Source organism: Esox lucius, chromosome 1 (assembly GCF_011004845.1).
Source record: "Esox lucius isolate fEsoLuc1 chromosome 1, fEsoLuc1.pri, whole genome shotgun sequence".
Classification (NCBI taxonomy): Eukaryota; Metazoa; Chordata; class Actinopteri; order Esociformes; family Esocidae; genus Esox; species Esox lucius.
In genome coordinates this window covers 5,673,958-5,695,284 of record NC_047569.1, presented here as the reverse complement: position 1 = coordinate 5,695,284, position 21,327 = coordinate 5,673,958, and the positions used below count along the sequence as shown (strand labels likewise).

Genomic DNA, 21,327 nt, shown 5'->3' with positions numbered 1-21,327 from the left:
TTTGACCCCCTTTCGCCTTCAGAACTGCCTTAATTCTACTTGGCATTGATTCAACAAGGTGCTGAAAGCATTCTTTAGAAATGTTGGCCCATATTGATAGGATAGCATCTTGCAGTTGATGGAGATTTGTGGGATGCACATCCAGGGCACAAAGCTCCTGTTCCACCACATCCCAAAGATGCTCTATTGGGTTGAGATCTGGTGACTGTGGGGGCCATTTCAGTACAGTGAACTCATTGTTATGTTCAAGAAACCAATTTGAAATGATTTGAGCTTTGTGACATGGTGCATTATCCTGCTGGAAGTAGCCATCAGAGGATGGGTACATGGTGGTCATAAAGGGATGGACATGGTCAGAAACAATGCTCAGGTAGGCCGTGGGGGGGGGGCCTAAAGTGTGCCAAGAAAACATCCCCCACACCATTACACCACCACCAGCAGCCTGCACAGTGGTAACAAGGCATGATGGATCCATGTTCTCATTCTGTTTACGCCAAATTCTGACTCTACCATCTGAATGTCTCAACAGAAATCGAAAATCATCAGACCAGGCAACATTCTTCCTGTCTTCAACTGTCCAATATTGGTGAGCTCGTGCAAATTGTAGCCTCTTTTTCGTATTTGTAGTGGAGATGTGTGGTACCCAGTGGGGTCTTCTGCTGTTGTAGCCCATCCGCCTCAAGCTTGTGCATGTTGTGGCTTCACAAATGCTTTGCTGCATACCTCGGTTGTAATGAGTGGTTATTTCAGTCAAAGTTGCTCTTCTATCAGCTTGAATCAGTCGGCCCATTCTCCTCTGACCTCTAGCATCAACAAGGCATTTTCGCCCACAGGACTGCTGCATACTGGATGTTTTTCCCTTTTCACACCATTCTTTGTAAACCCTAGAAATGGTTGTGCGTGAAAATCCCAGTAACTGAGCAGATTGTGAAATACTCAGACCAGCCCGTCTGGCACCAACAACCATGCCACGCTCAAAATTGCTTAAATCACCTTTCTTTTCCATTCTGACATTCAGTTTGGAGTTCAGGAGATTGTCTTGACCAGGACCACACCCCTAAATGTATTGAAGCAACTGCCATGTGATTGGTTGATTAGATAATTGCATTAATGAGAAATTGAACAGGTGTTCCTAATAATCCTTTAGGTGAGTGTATGTACCATTTGTAAAGAAAACATGAGTGAGCAGGCAAAACACGTCTTTTATTTCTTATGGGATTCACATTCATCTGTAGGTAATAACAGAATGGTACAATCATAAAAAAAAAAAATGGCAACAAAGAAAAACATTCACTGTCCCCTGTTCAAAATTCTTCATACCATTCATTCTTAATACTGTGTATTGCCGCCTTTAGCATCAATGACAGCATGCAGTCTTTTTAATAGTTGTCAATGAGTCCCTGAATTCTTGCAGGTGGTATATCTGCCCATTCGTCTTGGCAAAATGCCTCCAGGTCATGCAAAGTCTTTGATCCTCTTGCATGAACCGCACACAGTGGGGATGGTATTCTGTTCACTTATAGGCCTTGTTGACCCCTCTCCAAACATAGCGCTTATGGTTGGGACCATAAAGCTCTATTTTGGTCTAGTCACTCCAAATTAGAGTGTGCCAGAAGCTGTGAGGCGTGTCAAGGTGGTGTCAGGCATATCGTAACCGGGCTTTTTTGTGGCATTGGCTAAGTGAAGGCTTCTTTCTGGCAACTTGACCATTTTTGTTCAAGTATCGTCATATTGTGCTCCTTGAAACAACCACACCGTTTTTTTTCCACAGCAGCCTGTATTTCTCCTGAGGTTACCTGTGGGTTTTTCTTTGTTTCCCGAACAATTCTTCTGGCAGTTTTGGCTGAAATCTTTCTTGGTCTACCTGACCTTGGCTTGGTATCAAGAGATCCCTGAATCTTCCACTTCTTAATAAGTCATTTAACAGTACTGACTAGAATTTGCAAGCCTTTGGATATCTTTTTATATCCTTTTCTATCTTTATAAAGATCCATTACCTTGTTGCACAGGCTTTTGACAGTTCTTTCCTGCTCCCCATGGCTCAGGATCTAGCCTACTCAGTGCATCCACATGAGAGCTAAGAAACTCATTGACAATTTATACACAGACACTTACTGCAATTTAAAAAGCCACATGTGTTGGAAATTCTCCTTTAATTTCAATTTTCACCTGTGTGTGTCACCTTGTGTGTCTGTAACAAGGCCAAACATTCAAGGGTATGTAAACTTTTGATCAGGGCCATTTGGGTGATTTCTATTATCAGTATGATTAAAAAAGGAGCCAAACAACTGTGATAATATATGGCTTCATATGATCACTGTCCTTAAATAAAAGACAGTTTTTTTGCATGATATTTTCAAGAATTATTGCCAATATTTCACAATTTCTGCCAGGGTATGCAAACTTATCAGCACAACTGTATTATGGGTCAGTACAAATAACTTTTGATGACTATGTTTAAATATGTTTTGATAACTGGCAAAAGTATTACGTTAAAAACATTAAATCAATAATATTGAGCATCAGTTTGAATTCAATATCAGTGCCATTTGATAGGCATTTTATTAGATGTTAATATATGCTCAGTGAACTAGCTATTGAACTAAAAACTACTTATAGGCTATATCTTGACCTTTTGTTATATTTTTTGTTATATTTTACCAATATATTCCTACGGATAAAATCCCTTTTTGGCAATTTGCCCCAAAAGAGAGGGTGCGTTTAGCACCAAACATGATTACCACAAAAATAGGATTGCTCTAAAAGAATATACAAAAAAATTCTCTGAACAAGTGTATTACTTTGCTTAAGGCCTTCCTATTGACATACCAAAAATCAGTTTAGTGGTCTAACTAAAATGATAAATATCTAAAATGATAAAAAAATAAGATCAACTTATGTCAACATCGTTGTTGGGTAATTACTTGGTCAGTTGAGATGATTCAACAACATTTTCTAGATATACAAGAATAGTGGCAACCAAGGAATGTGTGGAAATGAAAGGTGTCGTCATTTGGAGGTTTGGTGGAGAATTACAGGGGGGGGGGGGCGTTTAACCCTGGAAGGCATTTAACCCCAAACCTTGAAAAGGATTAAGACATTAACACAATGGGGCTATGGAGGTAATTGGAATTACAGTGCTATCAATTGAAAATTTACTCATTCATGGCTTAGTGGACTTCGACAGAAAATGCATTGACAATATTGCCCGGATGAAAGATATTTTTGTATCTTCTCTTTTCAAGCAAGGAACGTCACTGGTGAGTCTATTTTGCATTATTACAGGTGTCTTACATTGGATCTAGGTTAAGGCCCAGAAGGCAATGGGTTTCCCTTCTCTGAAATGTTGCTTTGGATGTGTTATTAGTTACATTTGCACTGTGGTTTAGTGACCCGATTGGGACTCCTTATGATTTGTAGTAAATATTTCTGGTCTTTTTGATGGTTGCAGTGCAAACATGCTGAAGGTTTTGGTCTGGAACATGTGTGTGCAGTGTTTTGGCTAGTTCCCTGTCATGGAAGCTCATTGACTGTTGCTTAATTGATAACTCAATTGATGAGTGTCACAGTTAATGAAGGCTAAAATACACTTGGCATTGCGTACTGTTTGTCATTGTAATACACTGGAAAGTGGTAAGAAAGGAATGAAGCTCAGCTAAATTATTGGTCAGATTCACAGTCACATAGTATATAAAACAAATACTTGATGGTGTGAATTAAACAGTTTGGCTATTTATAAATGTAGGTATTTATTTTATATATTGTAAAAAATATATATATTTGCGGGGGTGCCCTTTTTGAGATGCCAATGACAGCGATTCAGAAATACGTAATGCAATTGTCAAATAAAAATCACGGTCAAGAAATATGAAGTTTCACAAAAATATATCAAAATCCAAAAACAAATGAAAAATTGTAAACAAAAACAAAGGATGATAAGCAAATACATGTAAAAATACACGTTTTTTGTTGAATCATTTTTTTGTGAATGTTACAGCATTTGTCACCTGCATTTGTGATTTACATTACATTTGTGAGAGGCCTTACATTCAGTTGGGGGAACAAGTATTTGATACACTGCCGATTTTGCAGGTTTTCCCACTTACAAACCATGTAGAAGTCTGTAATTGTTATCATAGGTATTCTTCAACTGTGAGTGACGGAATCAAAAATCCTGAAAATCACAATGTATGATTTTTAAGTAATTAATTAGCATTTTATTGCATGACATAAGTATTTGATATACATCAGAAAAGCAGAACTTAATATTTGGAACAGAAACCTTTGTTTGCAATTACAGATATCATACATTTACTGTAGTTCTTGACCAGGTTTGCATACACTGCAGCAAGGATTTTGGCCCACTCCTCCAAACCATCAGGTTTCAGGGCTATCACTGGGAAATACGGACTTTCAGCTCCCTCCAAAGATTTTCTATTGGGTTCAGGTCTGGAGACCGGCTAGGCCACTCCAGGACCTTGAGATGCTTCTTACGGAGCCACTCCTTAGTTGCCCTGGCTGTGTGTTTCAGGTCGTTGACATGCTGGAAAACCCAACCACGACCTATCTTCAATGCACTTACTGAGGGAAGGAGGTTGTTGGCCAAGATCTCACGATACATGGCCCCATCCATCCTCCCCTCAATATGGTGCAGTCGTTCTGTCCCCTTTGCAGAAAAGCATCCCCAAAGAATGATGTTTCCACCTCCATGCTTCACGGGTTGGGATGGTGTTCTTGGGGTTGTACTCATCCTTCTTCTTCCTCCAAACACAGCGAGTGGAGCTAAGACCAAAAAGCTCTATTTTTGTCTCATCAGACCACATGACCTTCTCCCATTCCTCCTCTGGATCATCCAGATGGTCATTGGCAAACTTCAGACGGGCCTGGACATGCGCTGGCTTGAGCAGGGGGACCTTGCGTGCGCTGCTGGATTTTAATCCATGACGGCGTAGTGTGCTACTAATGGTTTTCTTTGAGACTGTGGTCTCAGCTCTCTTCAGGTCATTGACCAGGTCCTGCCGTGTAGTTCTGGGCTGATCCCTCACCTTCCTTATGATCATTAATGCCCCACGAGGTGACATCTTGCATTGAGCCCCAGACCGAGGGAGATTGACTGTCATCTTCTTCTATTTTCTAATAGTTGTTGCCTACTCACCAAGCTGCTTGCCCATCCCAGCCTTGTGCAGGTCTACAACTTTATCCCTGATGTCCTTTCACAGCTCAAGTTCAAACAGGTGCAGTTAATACAGGTAATGAGTGGAGAACAGGAGGGCTTCTTAAAGAAAAACTAACAGGTCTGTGAGAGCCGGAATTCTTACTGGTTGGTAGGTGATCAAATACTTATGTCATGCAATAAAATGCAAATTAATTATTAAAGAAATCATACAATGTGATTTTCTGGATTTTTGTTTTAGATTGCATCTCTCACAATTGAACCTATGATAAAATGGTACCTATGATAGAAATTACAGACCTCTAAATGCATTGTAAGTAGGAAAACCTGCAAAATCGGCAGTGTATCAAATACCCACAGTATTTGTGAGTTGCTCCACATATTTGTGAGGGGCAATACATATTTGTGAATAGCGTTCCATATTTGTGAGTCGCATTGTACAGATCAGTTGCATACGGGATCAAGATTAGGACCTCTTTAGTTCTGGTAATGCTTAGGCTCCAGAACTCCTATATGTTTAAAAATGATTTTCAAAATAACACAGCACACAATTATTTGTATGAATAAAGTTTTGGGTAATAAGTATGTTTGCCCATTTTATGTTGATTTCTACAGCTCACCAGCATTGTGTGTAATTTCGAACAATCAAGACAAACATTGACTTTGAACATGGCGGATGAAAGTCGGTCACAGGTGACTTTCAAGTTTCCATCACCCAGTTAGCTTACTGAGTATTGTAAAATGGGTAAACATAAATCATATTTATGTTCTGACTTATGAATGTATGTATTCAAACGACATGAAAACACACCATGTGAATCTCAAACTGGCCCCTATCCACCTGTTCTGATAAAACTTTGAGGTTGAGTTCCATAGAATGACCAGAGGTTCAATGAACACATTAACTTTGGGACAGTCTTATGACTTGAATGATGCAATTCATGGTCAACTTATAATTAATAAAACCAGCCATAAATTCAAATGTACAAATCCTTCCTATCATCTAATAAGAAATCATTAACAATTTAGCATTTCATTTAGGAGGAATTACATTTTTTCTACCTGTCAAGTCTACGTGTCAGATGTAAACAAATACACGTCACATTAGGCAGACCTGTCTATTATTTCCAAAATAATGTTATGCCTTATGGAATGACACTTTGCCTGTGGAGACCGCATTATTTCACAATCTCTCAAAGGGGCCACTGGAGGGTCTAATGATCCCCTACACCCTGGATCATTTTTACTTCCTGAGGAAGTGGCATACTTGTGCAAATGACGGAGACCTGCATAGATGCACAAATGGAGGACCAAGGCTCGAGTGGAGTCAGGAGGGGTTAATTTGGGATTTAGTATCTGTTTGTGAAATTTATAACATTGCACATAATACTGTTCACCAGCTACTTCTGGCGACCCCCTCTTCTCCTCTGTCTATAAAGGATGGCAATACATTTCCAACAGATGGTGGTATTGGTGGAAACCTGCACTCCTCCACACACTCTCAGTATCGTATACATATAAAAAATTACAACCATGCTAGATTCTGCAGTGAGAACAAACAAAAGCAGCTTTACCTTGTGGTGTTCAGCAGCCTGTATGTGTGCGTGTGTGTGTTTGTTCAGGTTGATGGCTGAGGTAAAGCCTCCAGAGGTCTGTGATTCTTCTACACTCCTGTCACACACAGAGCATTCTGTCTGGAATCATTCAACTGCAGCAGAACAATCATAGGTAGTACACACTTCCAGCTCACATGCACAAATACATCTTCTCCTGAAAAGGCTAAGTTGTCTTCCTCACCTTTCACTTGTGGACTGCACAGAGCCGTCCCAAAAATCAGGAAGGCCGCCCTACAGCACAATTTAATGAAGAAAGAGAAGGGTAAAGGTTTTCAATAATGAAATAAGAAAGAGTAAAAGTTAAAAAGAAGAATGTGGCAAAAGATATATTCACCAGGGAAACAGCAAAAGCCAGTAAGTGTGAAAGAAAAGAAATATTGATTGAAACAGGTGTTGGGGAAAAAGATAGAGAGAATTTTTTTGGAAGGTGTACACCAACTGAAATGTTCTCAGCTCACTGAGTTTGAGTGCACCCCCAGATAATATTCCAGTTTTAAACAATGCCTTTAAAAATACATGCCTATTGACGTTTCTCCGTGCAGCGGTTGGGCAGTGCGTTTTTATCCTCTTCAACACAGTGTTACAAGGAGATAATAACACAGAGGTAAGACAGAATGAGGAATGCGAGGTGGAGGGTCCAATATGAAACATTACCGTTACAATTTTCACTGACAAACCATCCAGTGTCACACACAATACAAATGGCATTTTTGCTTAAAAGTGCCTTACGCAGCATTTTCCATGTTAAAATATCTGATAATTACGGAAGCCCTGAACTGTAAGGTGATTACTTTTTTTGGGTGCCACATTTTTAACTTTATCTCATTATAATGAGAAACTAACTTTTAAAAACTTTAAAAAGTATGCAAAACTAATTTGTTTTCTCATTTAAAAACACAGCCTACATCAACACAACCTATCGTAAATACTGACACCATACAGGTGAAATACATTTAACATTGGAAACACGTAGACAGTCATTTTCAATAGGTTGGAAATAGTGAGTTTTCATTCCGAAATGCATTGACTGTAAAAACTCAAATAGGAGGAAACCCGATAAACCATTTTTAACTGTATTCCTTGCATAAATATAGGTTTGAGCTAGGTACAAGATTAAATTGCCAAGATTAAATTGAACAGTTGTCAAATCAATAATGAACAGTGATGAACAGTGCAGCACTTCATTACAATTCATAATCCAACTGACATGTATAGGCCAGACCCAAGTTAAGTGGCGCATTCTTAACTATCCTTGCAAAATTCTCATTAATTAAAATGGCATTAATGCTCAAATGGCATGTTTTAATTATCGCTGCAATACGGCTCCAACAGTTATAGGTTACTATGGCTTTGGTTAACCTTCCACTTTATTCATTTTCTACTAAAGTCTAATGTTGATATTTTTTATAATGTTCTAGATACTATATGGTCAGAGTAACCTCTAGGCTACATCCCCCGGGGGCAAGATTGTTTGCATGTAAAATCCTGGAGTTCATTTTACCGTCATGTGTTATACAACCCTTATAACCCTTCCGGTTCAGGGTAAAATTAAAAAACGAATATCCAAATAATAAATGAATCAATTAATTAGGAATCAGTTGTGGATCTTTCAATGGCAGAAAATCAGCCTGATATAGCTCATAATCATCAGATATGGCAGGCCCATTTCAAATGCATTTTTTTGCATCCTTTAAGATAGATGTTACATGATAAAAAAAATTTAAGGAATACAACCATCCATTTTCTGAAAATAAAGATGCATGAAGTGATTTGCATATCAATGAATCAGAGAATTGGTTTATCTTGAAATAATAACAATCTTATTTTCATGCAGCTGCATCTGTAAGTGAGTCTCGTTACAACAGATGTATGAACTCACCGTACGGTTCAGGGCTTCCAAAGGAAATAACAATTAGTCTCTGGCAGTGTCATGACTGACACCACCCCCACTGCCATAGTTTGAAGTACAACATAGAAGGTTGTGTGAGGTGAGGGCCAATGACAGGCTTTGGGTGCAGGTACACAGAGCACTCCAAATGCCCCTCAGTTATTTCTGAAGAAATTATGGTGGACGCAGGCCTCCCCCAGCGGAGGAGATTCCATAATTAATAAGAAACTAAAAAATATGGAAGCAAAGTGAGTATCAGACAAAGAACAAGTAAAATTAAAGCTGCGAGCAGTGTTTCAGGGGGCCAAGCGGGGCACAGGAAGCATATTACTGCATGCTCTCACTAGAGAAATGTTTTGCTACTTAAAAATGCTCAATGCCGCTAGTAGTCAGGATGTCCAATCGAAGGAGAGGAAATCAAAACAAAACAAAAAGACCTTGAAACCAGAAAGTCTCCTAAACATATGAGAATCATGGTATTACAGAGGGGATATATATTGTTGTGTGAAGGCTGAAAAGTACATAGTGGCTATACATTTCTGAAATACAATACTTGGAACATCTCAAAGGGGAATCAAACCAGGGTCAGAACATCGAAGAACAGGGATGTATAACTTTTAAAGACAATGGTCCAGTCGTCCTTTACACCAATTGTCATCCAAATCCATTCAGCTGTTACAGAGGAAATGTAATTTAAGTGTGTTTTAATCAACAGCAAAATCGTGAGAAACATCGGTTACGTTTATAGCCCCCAAGCGGTATTTCTGTATGGGAGTTTTCCTGTCCATTCCTAGCAGACACATTTATGAGTATGTTTTGTTTCGTAGCTGTTTGGTGTTCTTTTTGGGGTTAATGGACGTCTAAAGTCATTTCATTGGCTGATTTCGGCCCTATTGTTTGAGATATCAACTTCCCTAACATAACTTTTAAAGAAAACGGTTCAAAGGACCTTCACACCAAACGGCATGCAAATCCATTCAGCAGTCTCGGAGGAGATGTTGTTAACAAGTTTTTCACAGAAGTCAAAATGGAGGCCATATTGTTTGAGATATCAACTTCCCTTATATAACTTTTAAAGAAAACGGTTCAAAGGACCTTCACATCAAACAGCATGCAAATCCATTCAGCAGTCTCGGAGGAGATGTTGTTAACAAGTTTTTCACAGAAGTCAAAATGGAGGCCATATTGTTTGAGACATCAACTTTTCTTATATAACTTTTAAAGACAATGGTCCAGTGGTCCTTTACACCAATTGTCAACCAAATCTGTTTAGTTGTTTCGGAGGAGATGTTGTTTAAGTGTGTTTATATTAACGGCAAAACGTGAGAAACATCGGTGATGTTTATAGAGCCCAAGAGGTATATCTGTATGGGACTTTTTCTGTCCATTCTTGAGTGACACATGTACCAGTATGTTTAGTTTCAAAGCTGTTTGATATTCCATTTGGGATTAATGGACGTCTAAAGTCATAGACCCGCCCAGCTCAATTTAATTTGCTGATTTTGGCCGTACTATTTGAGATATCAACTTTCCTTATATAACATTTAAAGATAACGGTTCAAAGGTCCTTCACACCAAACGGCATGCAAATCCGTTCAGCGGTCTCGGAGGAGATGTCGTTAACGTGTTTTTCACTAAATTAAAAATGAAGGAAAATCCAAGGGGCGAATTTGAAAGAGCCCAGAGACTGTTTTGGTCAACATGAGATGGGGTATATCTGGAACTTGGTTGCGTGTCTCTACAACATTCGGTTCATGAGATCTGAGCTTCGCTTTTTCCATTTTCGACTGAGTGCTACAGCGCCACCATGAGGAGTATGGGTACCATGATGGTCAAGTTCCTTCGGACCATGGCCGTCTACAATCAGGCAAAGTTTGGAGCATTTTGAACCAGAGAGGACCGAGCTATGGACCTCTGAAAATGGCCCTGGAGAAGAATAATAATAAATATAGCTGCAAGCAGCGAATAAGGGGACCAAATAATGATAAAAGGAAACTTTGAAGACCCTTGGAACATATGTTACTGTAACTAAGCAATTGTCTTTACATTTGCAACTTCAATTAAAGCTGCAAACAGCATTTAGTAGGTTTCAGCATTTAGTAAGCATGAAAATAATGCAATATGGTATGTAGGGTAAAAGAAACTGCACGTGTACAAACATTAAGCCAATGTTAGATGTTTTTTCCTGACCAATTGTGACCCCATGTAGTTTTTTTACATACTGGACTTATTTATACAACACTTGAAGATCTTCATACATAGATACCAAATGTCAAACTACATCAAGATTGTTCATTTGTTGCCATATGAGTAGTGTTTTAAGTGTTCGTGTTTCTTAAAAAAATACATGACCACTTTGAATTTGATTCCAGCAACACATAAAAAAAAAAAGGCTGGTGCAATTGCAAAAAAACCTGGAGGAGCATCTTAACTTATTAGGTTGGCAACAGGTCAGTAACATGATTGGATATAAAAAGAGCATCCCAGGAAGGATGAGCCTTCAGAAGTGTAGATTGGGAGGGGTTCACCACTCTGTGAAAGGCAAATAGTGCAACAATTTAAGAATAACGTTCCTCAACATAACATTTTAAAGAACTTGGGGATCTCATCATCTACAGGACATAAAATAATTAAAGATTCTGAGAATCGGGAGAAATCTCTGTACAGAAGGGACAAGGTGGAAAATCCCTATTGGATGGCCATGACCTCAGGCGGCACTGCATTAAAAACAGACAATTCTGTAGTTGCCATCACTGCATGGGTTCAGGAACAGTTGAAACCCTACCATTCAATGCAGAAACCATATATAAACCAGATCCAGAAACGCTGCCGGCCATTTAAATTGAACTGTGGTGAAGTAGAAAACGGTCCTGTGTTCTGACGAATCCCCCAAAAAAAACTTTTATTGGAATCATGGACAACCGCGTCCTCCGGACTAAAGAGGATGGGACCATCCGGCTTGTTATCAGCGCACAGTTTAAAAGCCGGCATCCGTGATGATATGGGGGTGCAATAGGGCACCTGGCATAGATGACAGGAACATCTGTGAAGGCACCATTAATGCTGAACAATATACACAGGTTTTGGAGCAACATATGCTGCCATCCAGACAATGTCTTTTTCAGGGAAGGCCTTGCTTATATCAGCAAGACAATGTCGAAATCTTATTTTTAGCAAGAATGGGAGTACATTTCACTTGACTACAGCAATTGGTCTCCTCAGTTCCTTAACTATTGTTAAAAGGTGATGCAACACAGTAGTAAACATGGCCTGTACCAACCTTTCTGAAACATGTGGCTGGCATCAAATTCAAAATGGGCATGTATTTTTCCCAAAACAATAATATTTCTCAGTTTCAACATTTGACATGTTGTCTGTACTATTTTCAGTGAAATATAGGAATTAATGACTTGCACATCATTGCATTCACGTTTTATTTGCATTTTACACAGCGTCCCAAAAAACGGGGTCGTATTAGATGGCAACAGATGAAGTTGGAACATTGATGAACGGTGGTGATTCTACTGGACAGGTAAGGTAACATTAGATACCTCATTTAGCCAGTTAGCTAGATAGTCAAGAAAAGCTAGGAGTAAGTTACTGCTGGATTGCCATTTCGTTACAGTAGACATCAAACTGCTGATTGGTGGCACAAGCTTGTATAATGCACTTTTAAATGACCAAATAACATTATAGGATTTTACTATATACTGTATACTACAGTCCATAAGTGTTCACCCTCCTTGTGTTCACCCTCCTTTTCATAAAAAAAATGTTATGTTACAAAGAGTAAAATTATGTGTATTTTTGTGATACCTTTTTCATGGAATACTAAATGTCTACAAGTGAAATCAGATGTTCTAGTTCTGGAATAGATTAAATATATGTAATGGCTGGGGGTCCCTTCTACGCCAGGATTGGCGCTACATTCATATAAACCGCAATGTCATTTTCTTGGGGGGCTAAAAGGACAGGTTGCACCACAGCCCAGCGTCATCACGCTACGCCACTGCTTATCATCTTACAGGAAATCCTACAGGAACAGTTGATTTATTTAAGGCTAATCAGAAACACTTCACTTTTCAGGTGACAGCACATTACCTTTGTAATGATTTGGAATGTGATTGTATAGAGGGTGAATATCCCCTGACTCTTGTCAACACTGTATACACCAGACTGGACAGGTATGTGACATCATGATTCTATTTTGCGATAGAAGGTGGACACTGACGTAGACTTTCAGTTCATTGGACATGTTTGCACAGTAGTATTGCTCCATTTCTATTTTTCCTCAATATTTATTTATTTGTGCAGTAGTCAGGACATGTTGGTCAATTAAAGCTTGAGCTTTATTGTAATTTGACTTCATGTTAACACAAGCTAGCAAGTGTGAGTGGGTGTTTTCTTTGACACTGGGCTGTGGGCTGCATATAACAGTTAATTTGACAAAATGTGCCTTATTGTCAGTACAAAGGCCTTGTTTATATATTTAAATCTTACAGTAATTTAAAAAGTGAAGACCTACATATTAAGCCGTATGATCATCACGCGTGTGTGATTGAATTTGGTCATGTCATTATGTGTTTCCTGACTCATTATGTTTGTGGTAATGTAGCAAGTCTAGTTAACTAGCTAAAATGACTGGCATCGCCAGTTATTCCCCTCACCAGCGTTGCCAGATGGGGAAGTTTCCCGCACAATTGCGGTATTTGTAATGACAGTGTGCAGGCAAAAATGGCCTTGGGCAGGTTGATTTACAGATAATTTTTACGTTATGTTTGGGCGTTTCTTTTGTGGAGTCTACAGGCATTTTCTGCGGGCATTTGCGGTATACTGTCAATGAAATCTGGCAACCCTGTTCCTTACAAGTAAACACAATTTCAATTGGATAGTACCAGAGTTGTGTATGTTTCCTGAGCTGGCCCGGCAAGTAACTCAATCGATCTGTTCATGCAGGTTCTACAAACCCCTGCCCAATCAAATTAAGAGGTCTAGAAATATCAGGGTAAGGGTTAGTAGAAACTTTTTCGTATACACCTTTTGTTTAATATTTCATGAAGTTTCATCCATACCCATACGCTGTGGAAAATGAACAATGAGAGTACATGTTTTCTCCAAACAATAAAATACATATTTCACGTATTTTGGATACAATATATAAAATTATTTTTCATTATTGTTTTCAGGAAAGCTACATAGGTCCTAAAATTCCAAAATGATAAATGTAAAATTGATGTTAAAACAATATTAAAATGTTGCACTCAATGAGTTTAGTGCCTTGGACCTGTATGTATTAACCTTCATGTAAACTGAAACTTTGAGGAATCCTGGACCAGAACGTAAACAGCTACCTGTCTTTCAGCAGTGTAATTTAATGAAATACCCAGTACAATATTTATTTGTAACATGTAAAATGAAGAACTACCACTCCCTGGAAGCACTCCAGCTTATTTACAGCAGATGGGTCCAGACCATCAATTCATGTTCAAAATGGTCAAGCCATGAAGTCATCCTTTGTAATGTCATGTAAACAAAAATGTAACATTTGGAGATATTCAACCTTAACCTGGCTGCATTGGAAAATGATTATTTGCTCTTTGATTCTAAGAAACAAGGTAGTTGTGATATTGTGACTTCTCTATCAAAAATAGATGTACAGGTGCTGGTCATGAAATTAGAATATCATCAAAAAGTTGATTTATTTCAGTAATTCCATTCCAAAAGTGGAACTTGTATAATTTATATATTCATTCCACACAGACTGATATATTTCTTTTAATTTTGATGATTATAACTGACAACTAATGAAAACCCCAAATTCAGTATCTCAGAAAATTTGAATATTGTTCCATATTGAAGACAACTGGTGCCACACTCTAATCAGCTAATTAACTCAAAACACCTGCAAAGGCCTTTAAATGGTCTCTCAGTCTAGTTCTGTAGGCTACACAATCATGGGGAAGACTGCTGAGTTGACAGCTGTCCAAAAGACGACCATTGACACCTTGTACAAGGAGGGCAAGACACAAAAGGTCATTGCTAAAGAGGCTGGCTGTTCACAGAGCTCTGTGTCCAAGCACATTAATAGAGAGGCGAAGGGAAAGAAAAGATGTGATAGAAAAATGTGTACAAGCAATAGGGATAACCGCACCCTGGAGAGGATTGTGAAACAAAACCCATTCAAAAATGTGGGGGAGATTCACAAAGAGTGGACTGCAGCTGGAGTCAGTGCTTCAAGAACCATCACGCACAGACGTATGCAAGACATGGGTTTCAGCTGTCGCATTCCTTGTGTCAAGCCACTCTTGAACAAGACACAGCGTCAGAAGCGTCTCGCCTGGGCTAAAGACAAAAAGGACTGGACTGCTGCTGAGTTATGTTCTCTGATGAAAGTACATTTTGCATTTCCTTTGGAAATCAAGGTCCCAGAGTCTGGAGGAAGAGAGTAGAGGCACATAATCCACGTTGCTTGAAGTCCAGTGTAAAGTTTCCACAGTCAGTGATGGTTTGGGGTGTCATGTCATCTGCTGGTGTTGGTCCACTGTGTTTTCTGAGGTCCAAGGTCAACGCAGCCGTCTACCAGAAAGTTTTAGAGCACTTCATACTTCCTGCTGCTGACCAACTTTATGTAGATGCAGATTTCATTTTCCAACAGGACTTGGCCCCTGCACACAGTGCCAAAGCTACCAGTACCTGGTTTAAGGACCATGGTATCCCTGTTCTTAATTGGCCAGCAAACTCGCCTGACCTTAACCCTATAGAAAATCTATGGGGTATTGTGAAGAGGAAGATGCGATACGCCAGACCCAACAATGTAGAAGAGCTGAAGGCCACTATCAGAGCAACCTGGGCTCTCATAACACCTGAGCAGTGCCACAGACTGATCGACTCCATGCCACGCCGCATTGCTGCAGTAATTCAGGCAAAAGGAGCCCCAACTAAGTATTGAGTGCTGTACATGCTCATACTTGTCCTGTTGTAAAAAGAGGAGTCTGTGATGTACACAATCTATAATCTATGTCTAAAACATCTTATTTTATTACAAATATGCCTTTGCCATAAGATCTGATTCAGTCTCATTGATTACCTTGCTTAATCCCCTTTTCAATCGATTGGCATAAACGTCGGAAAAGTCTATGCCAGGGTACTGGAGAGGAGAATACGGCCGACAGTAGAACATCGGATTCAGGAGGAACAGTGTGGTTTTCGTCCGGGCCGTGGAACACTGGACCAGCTCTATACCCTCTACGGGGTGCTGGAGGGTTCATGGGAGTTTGCCCAACCAATCCACATGTGTTTTGTTGATTTGGAGGAGGCATTCGACTGTGTCCCTCACAGCATCCTGTGGAGGGTGCTTCGGGAATATGGGGTCCTGGGTCCTTTGCTAAGGGCTGTCAGGTCCCTGTACGACCGAAGCAGGAGCTTGGTCCGCATTGCCGGCAGTAAGTCAGACTTGTTTCCAGTGCATGTTGGACTCCGGCAGGGCTGCCCTTTGTCGCCGGTTCTGTTCGTAAATTTTATGGACAGAATTTCTAGGCGCAGCCAGGGGCCGGAGGGTGTCAGGTTTGGGGACCACACAATTTCGTCTTTGCTCTTTGCGGATGATGTTGTCGTGTTGGCCCCTTCAAACCAGGACCTTCAGCATGCACTGGGACGGTTTGCAGCCGAGTGTGAAGCGGTGGGGATGAAAATCAGTATCTACAAATCCGAGGCCATGGTCCTCAGTCGGAAAAGGGTGGCTTGCCCACATCAGGTTGGTGGAGAGTGCCTGTCTCAAGTGGAGGAGTTTAAATATCTAGGGGTCTTGTTCACGAGTGAGGGAAGGATGGAACAGGAGATTGACAGACAGATTGGTGCAGCTTCTGCAGTAATGCAGTCGATGTATCGGTCTGTCGTGGTGAAGAAAGAGCTGAGTCGCAAGGCGAAGCTCTCGATTTACCGGTCAATCTACGTTCCTACTCTCACCTATGGTCATGAGCTTTGGGTCATTTTAAACAATAAAATGTCTCACTTTCAGTATTTGATATGTTGGCTTTGTACAATTTTCTATTGAATATAGGGTTTAAATGATTTGCACATCATTGCATTCTGTTTTTATTCATTTTACGCAGCATCCCAATTTTGTTGGAAACGGGGTTGTACTAAAGCTGGATTGAATTTAGTGAAAATAAAAAAGACTGAACTCTCCAAAATAATGAGCCATCTTCAGATGTACCTCCCCTGAACTTTTGGGTTGGTGTGACCCCGAGTGGTTTGAGCTGTGGTTGAATCTCCTCATTAAGATTGACAAAAGATTCCCACATCTCCAAACCGGAACTCCTAAGCTCTGTCAGAGTAACCATTGAGTTCTTGGTCACCTTCCTGAACAATGCCCTTCTTCCCCGATTGCAAATTTTTGCCAGGCAGTTCTACACTTCTTCCATTTTTAATGACGGAGGCCACTGTGTACTTGGGGACCTTCAATGTTGCAGGTATTTGTTGGTACCCCTTGGTATGACTCAATGCAATCCTATCTAGGAGCTCTACAGACAATTTCTTTGGAAACAAGGATTATGAATGGAAACAGAATGCAGCTGAGCTAAATTTGAAGTGGATTTCAATACTTTTGTATGGCCTCTGTTTGTCTCGTGCCTCTCCGTCTTTGGTAGAAAGATCCTCTTCACACTGAGGTGATATTCCTCCATGTACTAAGAGCCAATGGCATAGTGAAAGAAGACGTCCCGTAAGTACCTCATGGAGAATTGAATGACAATCACTCTAGATCAGGGCTGCTCAATCTTGGTCCTGGAGTTCTCTCTAACCCCAGTTGTGACTAACCTGACTTAGCATTTCATTCACTCATTATTAGAATCAGGTGTGCACAATTAGGGTTGAAAAAAAGAACTTATAGAATGGGACCAACCTTCCCATGGTGGAAGCAGAGTTTATGCTAGATATTTTTTTGGGATGGCCATTATGGCCGTTAATAATACAGCCATGTTGAAAAGCTACCAGACATGTTTTATATAGCCATTTAATATACACTCACCTAAAGGATTATTAGGAACACCATACTAATACTGTGTTTGACCCCCTTTCGCCTTCAGAACTGCCTTAATTATACGTGGCATTGATTCAAAAAGGTGCTGAAAGCATTCTTTAGAAATGTTGGCCCATATTGATAGGATAGCATCTTGCAGTTGATTGAGATTTGTGGGATGCACATCCAGGGCACGAAGCTCCCGTTCCACTACATCCCAAAAATGCTCTATTGGGTTGAGATCTGGTGACTGTGGGGGCCATTTCAGTACAGTGAACTCATTGTCATGTTCAAGAAACCAATTTGAAATTATTCGAGCTTTGTGACATGGTGCATTATCCTGCTGGAAGTAGCCATCAGAGGATGGGTACATGGTGGTCATAAAGGGATGGACATGGTCAGAAACAATGCTCAGGTAGGCCGTGGCATTTAAACGATGCCCAATTGGCACTAAGGGGCCTAAAGTGTGCCAAGAAAACATCCCCCACATCATTACACCACCACCAGCAGCCTGCACAGTGGTAACAAGGCATGATGGATCCATGTTCTCATTCTGTTTACGCCAAATTCTGACTCTACCATCTGAATGTCTCAACAGAAATCGAGACTCATCAGACCAGGCAACATTCTTTCAGTCTTCAACTGTCCAATTTTGGTGAGCTCGTGCAAATTGTAGCCTCTTTTTCCTATTTGTAGTGGAGATGTGTGGTACCCAGTGGGGTCTTCTGCTGTTGTAGCCCCTCCGCCTCAAGCTTGTGCATGTTGTGGCTTCACAAATGCTTTGCTGCATACCTCGGTTGTAACGAGTGGTTATTTCAGTCAAAGTTGCTCTTCTATCAGCTTGAATCAGTCGGCCCATTCTCCTCTGACCTCTAGCATCAACAAGGCATTTTCGCCCACAGGACTGCTGCATACTGGATGTTTTTCCCTTTTCACACCATTCTTTGTAAACCCTAGAAATGGTTGTGCGTGAAAATCCCAGTAACTGAGCAGATTGTGAAATACTCAGACCGGCCCGTCTGGCACCAACAACCATGCCACGCTCAAAATTGCTTAAATCACCTTTCTTTCCCATTCTGACATTCAGTTTGGAGTTCATGAGATTGTCTTGACCAGGACCACACCCCTAAATGCATTGAAGCAACTGCCATGTGATTGGTTGATTAGATAATTGCATTAATGAGAAATTTAACAGGTGTTCCTAATAATCCTTTAGGTGATTGTATAGCCTACATTTCAACAAGCAATAAAACACAAACGCTATGATCCAATAAATATGTTTTATGTAAATTAGCCAGCAGAATGTAGTCCTCACAATCTTTGCGAACTGAGCATATAGGCTACAAATAGGGCTGTCGCAATCAGGGTTGGGTAGGTTAAATGTAATCTATTACTGTTACACGTTACCTGTCAACATTTGTAATCAGTATTGTAACTTTTTAATTACTCAAATTCAGTAACATAAACCGATTACTGTGAATTACTTTTAGATTACTTTCATATTAAGAGTCATTAGAAAACATAGGAATAGCCTATAACCAAGTGAACACATTTTGCAGGATCAATCAATGTTAGAGTTTACATAGCTGGCCAAAAACAGAATTAGAATTTTACCTTATCTGTTATGTACAGTGCATTGGGAAAGGGTTTCGAAACCATGGTTTACCATTTCAATACGATTGGCCTACATTTCAACATTACACGCTAAAGGTCTGTCAGATATTTAGTCATTCAAATGTATCCAATAACCCTCGAACTTCCAGAATCTGACTTTTTATCTGAACATAACCCAAAATCAAAGGATATGTTAGCCTATTCTGTTATTTGTGTTTTATTCATGTTTTTAATTACTTCAAAACATTAACTGGCAATTTCAAGAACAGGGTATTGACAATGTTGTATAGAAAATCAAGATATCCATAGCTTTTCGTGCTTACACTAAATCTGCAGTAGTCTGATGTTTTACTCCACAACCACCAAAAGTATGTTACAGCTACCTGACAAATAGTTGCCTAATCTTCTAAACAATTCCTGTCTGAGTTGTTCAGTGCAACTCTTCCTGGCTGTGTTGTTCGTTGCATTTGAAAATAAGCCTTGAAAATAGAAAAATATATAACACAAGGTGGGCCTATCGCCTATTATTGTTCTGAGAAAGACACATTGAGTAGATAGCTAAATCACATTTTATGTGTGTCGGCTAATATTATCGTGGATATAAGCCTACTGTATTTTTACCAGCCATCCAACCAACCAAAATCTGATTAAAATAAACTTGAGCTTCATCAGTCACTAATCTGGTTGTGCGCGTCCATCTTTGTGTGCATGTTGATCACACACACACACTTTCATTTTGAATGTTTTTAAAACATTCCATGAAAAATCAAACATGCAACATGTCATAATTATTTCATGCACCTATTATATTTTAATTGTAGTAATTCAAAAGTAATATTTTTGTTTTTTTTAAGTATCTGTAAACTGATTACAATATAAAATGTGTAACGTAAGTGTAACCCCTACCTGCACCTGTCACCTGAAGACTGGTGCTAAATATCAAATAGGAAAATGAGGGTTGACTTTAATTCTAGATTCGATGAGGAGACTGCTGAGCTTCACCTGCCTAATTGTTGATTTAGAACTGTGATATCTACCCCAAATAACACACACAACAACAGACAGACAATTTTATGGGAAGTATATTGAGCTGAGTAAATCATAAATCCTTCACAATGCAGTATCTCAACAAGGTAAGTAAATTAAAGTGAATACCCCACTATAATACTTCAGTATCTATATCATCAACTCAAAGTTGGATTCACAATCCACAGTTATTTTAAGTACCTTTGTTGATTTTTATATTTTGGACCAAAATTAAATTTAAAAAAAGCCTCTGAGATCTCAGGCATGAAATAAGAAATTGTCCCGAAAGTTCAAATGAATAAAATGAAATTTAAAAAAATAAAAGAGTGAGGGAAAATATGAGTGAGCTCAAAGTCCTACCACCCTCTTCCACAGCGAATGTCCATGGTGAGTATTGCAATGGTAAAGATATGGAGATGTAGACGTGGATGATCCCTTTTCCAAAGGTGAGTAGCAACCAGGATGGAGATGCAGATGGATGACAGCAGAAGATGGTGGAGGAACCAAGGACTGAGGACCCAATTGAAAAAAACCAGCCTAGACAGCCAGGCAAGATAATTATTAATCTAATCCACATATGGTCCTTTTGGATATACTTAAATAAATGTACTGCTTTATACTTCGTTTTACATGAATTCTTAATAAGCATCATTACTCACAGTAAACATAACGTTAATTCACAAACTTTTCAAAAAAGTGTTTCCTTAATATACAGTTTATACTGTAACCTATTTAGATTAATTTTACATCACCCAAAGAATTAAACACACTCAAGTTTAGCTGCATGACATTTCTGCTGGCCTAACACTAGCTCAATACCTAATTAGCCTGCACCAAGCAGTTATCAAGCATTTCACACACAGTAATAATTTGAATAACAACATAAGACTCATAAAGCACATAAACACAGGCTTCAGACATTAAATCTTATCCCGACTGGTTTTAGTGAGAGTACAAGGCTCAGCTTTACGTTTTAAACAGCGTGTAATAC

At 39.5% G+C, this 21,327-nt stretch overlaps 1 protein-coding gene across 2 annotated transcripts in view; it reads right to left on the bottom strand.

The window, feature by feature from the left end:
* LOC105007991 (muscleblind-like protein 1) overlaps nt 1–6,991 on the bottom strand; it is a 138,292-nt gene extending 131,301 nt beyond the window's left edge. The window contains exons 1-2 of one of the 2 annotated variants that reach the window (XM_020049427.3): nt 6,971–6,990; nt 6,748–6,844 (exon numbers count right to left, since the gene is read on the bottom strand). The gene's annotated coding sequence lies outside the window, so the exon portion shown is untranslated. Of the gene's footprint in view, nt 1–6,747; nt 6,845–6,970 lie in introns of both variants that reach the window. The other variant, XM_020049429.3, reaches the window with a different exon arrangement.
* Nucleotides 6,992–21,327: the final 14,336 nt, after the last annotated feature.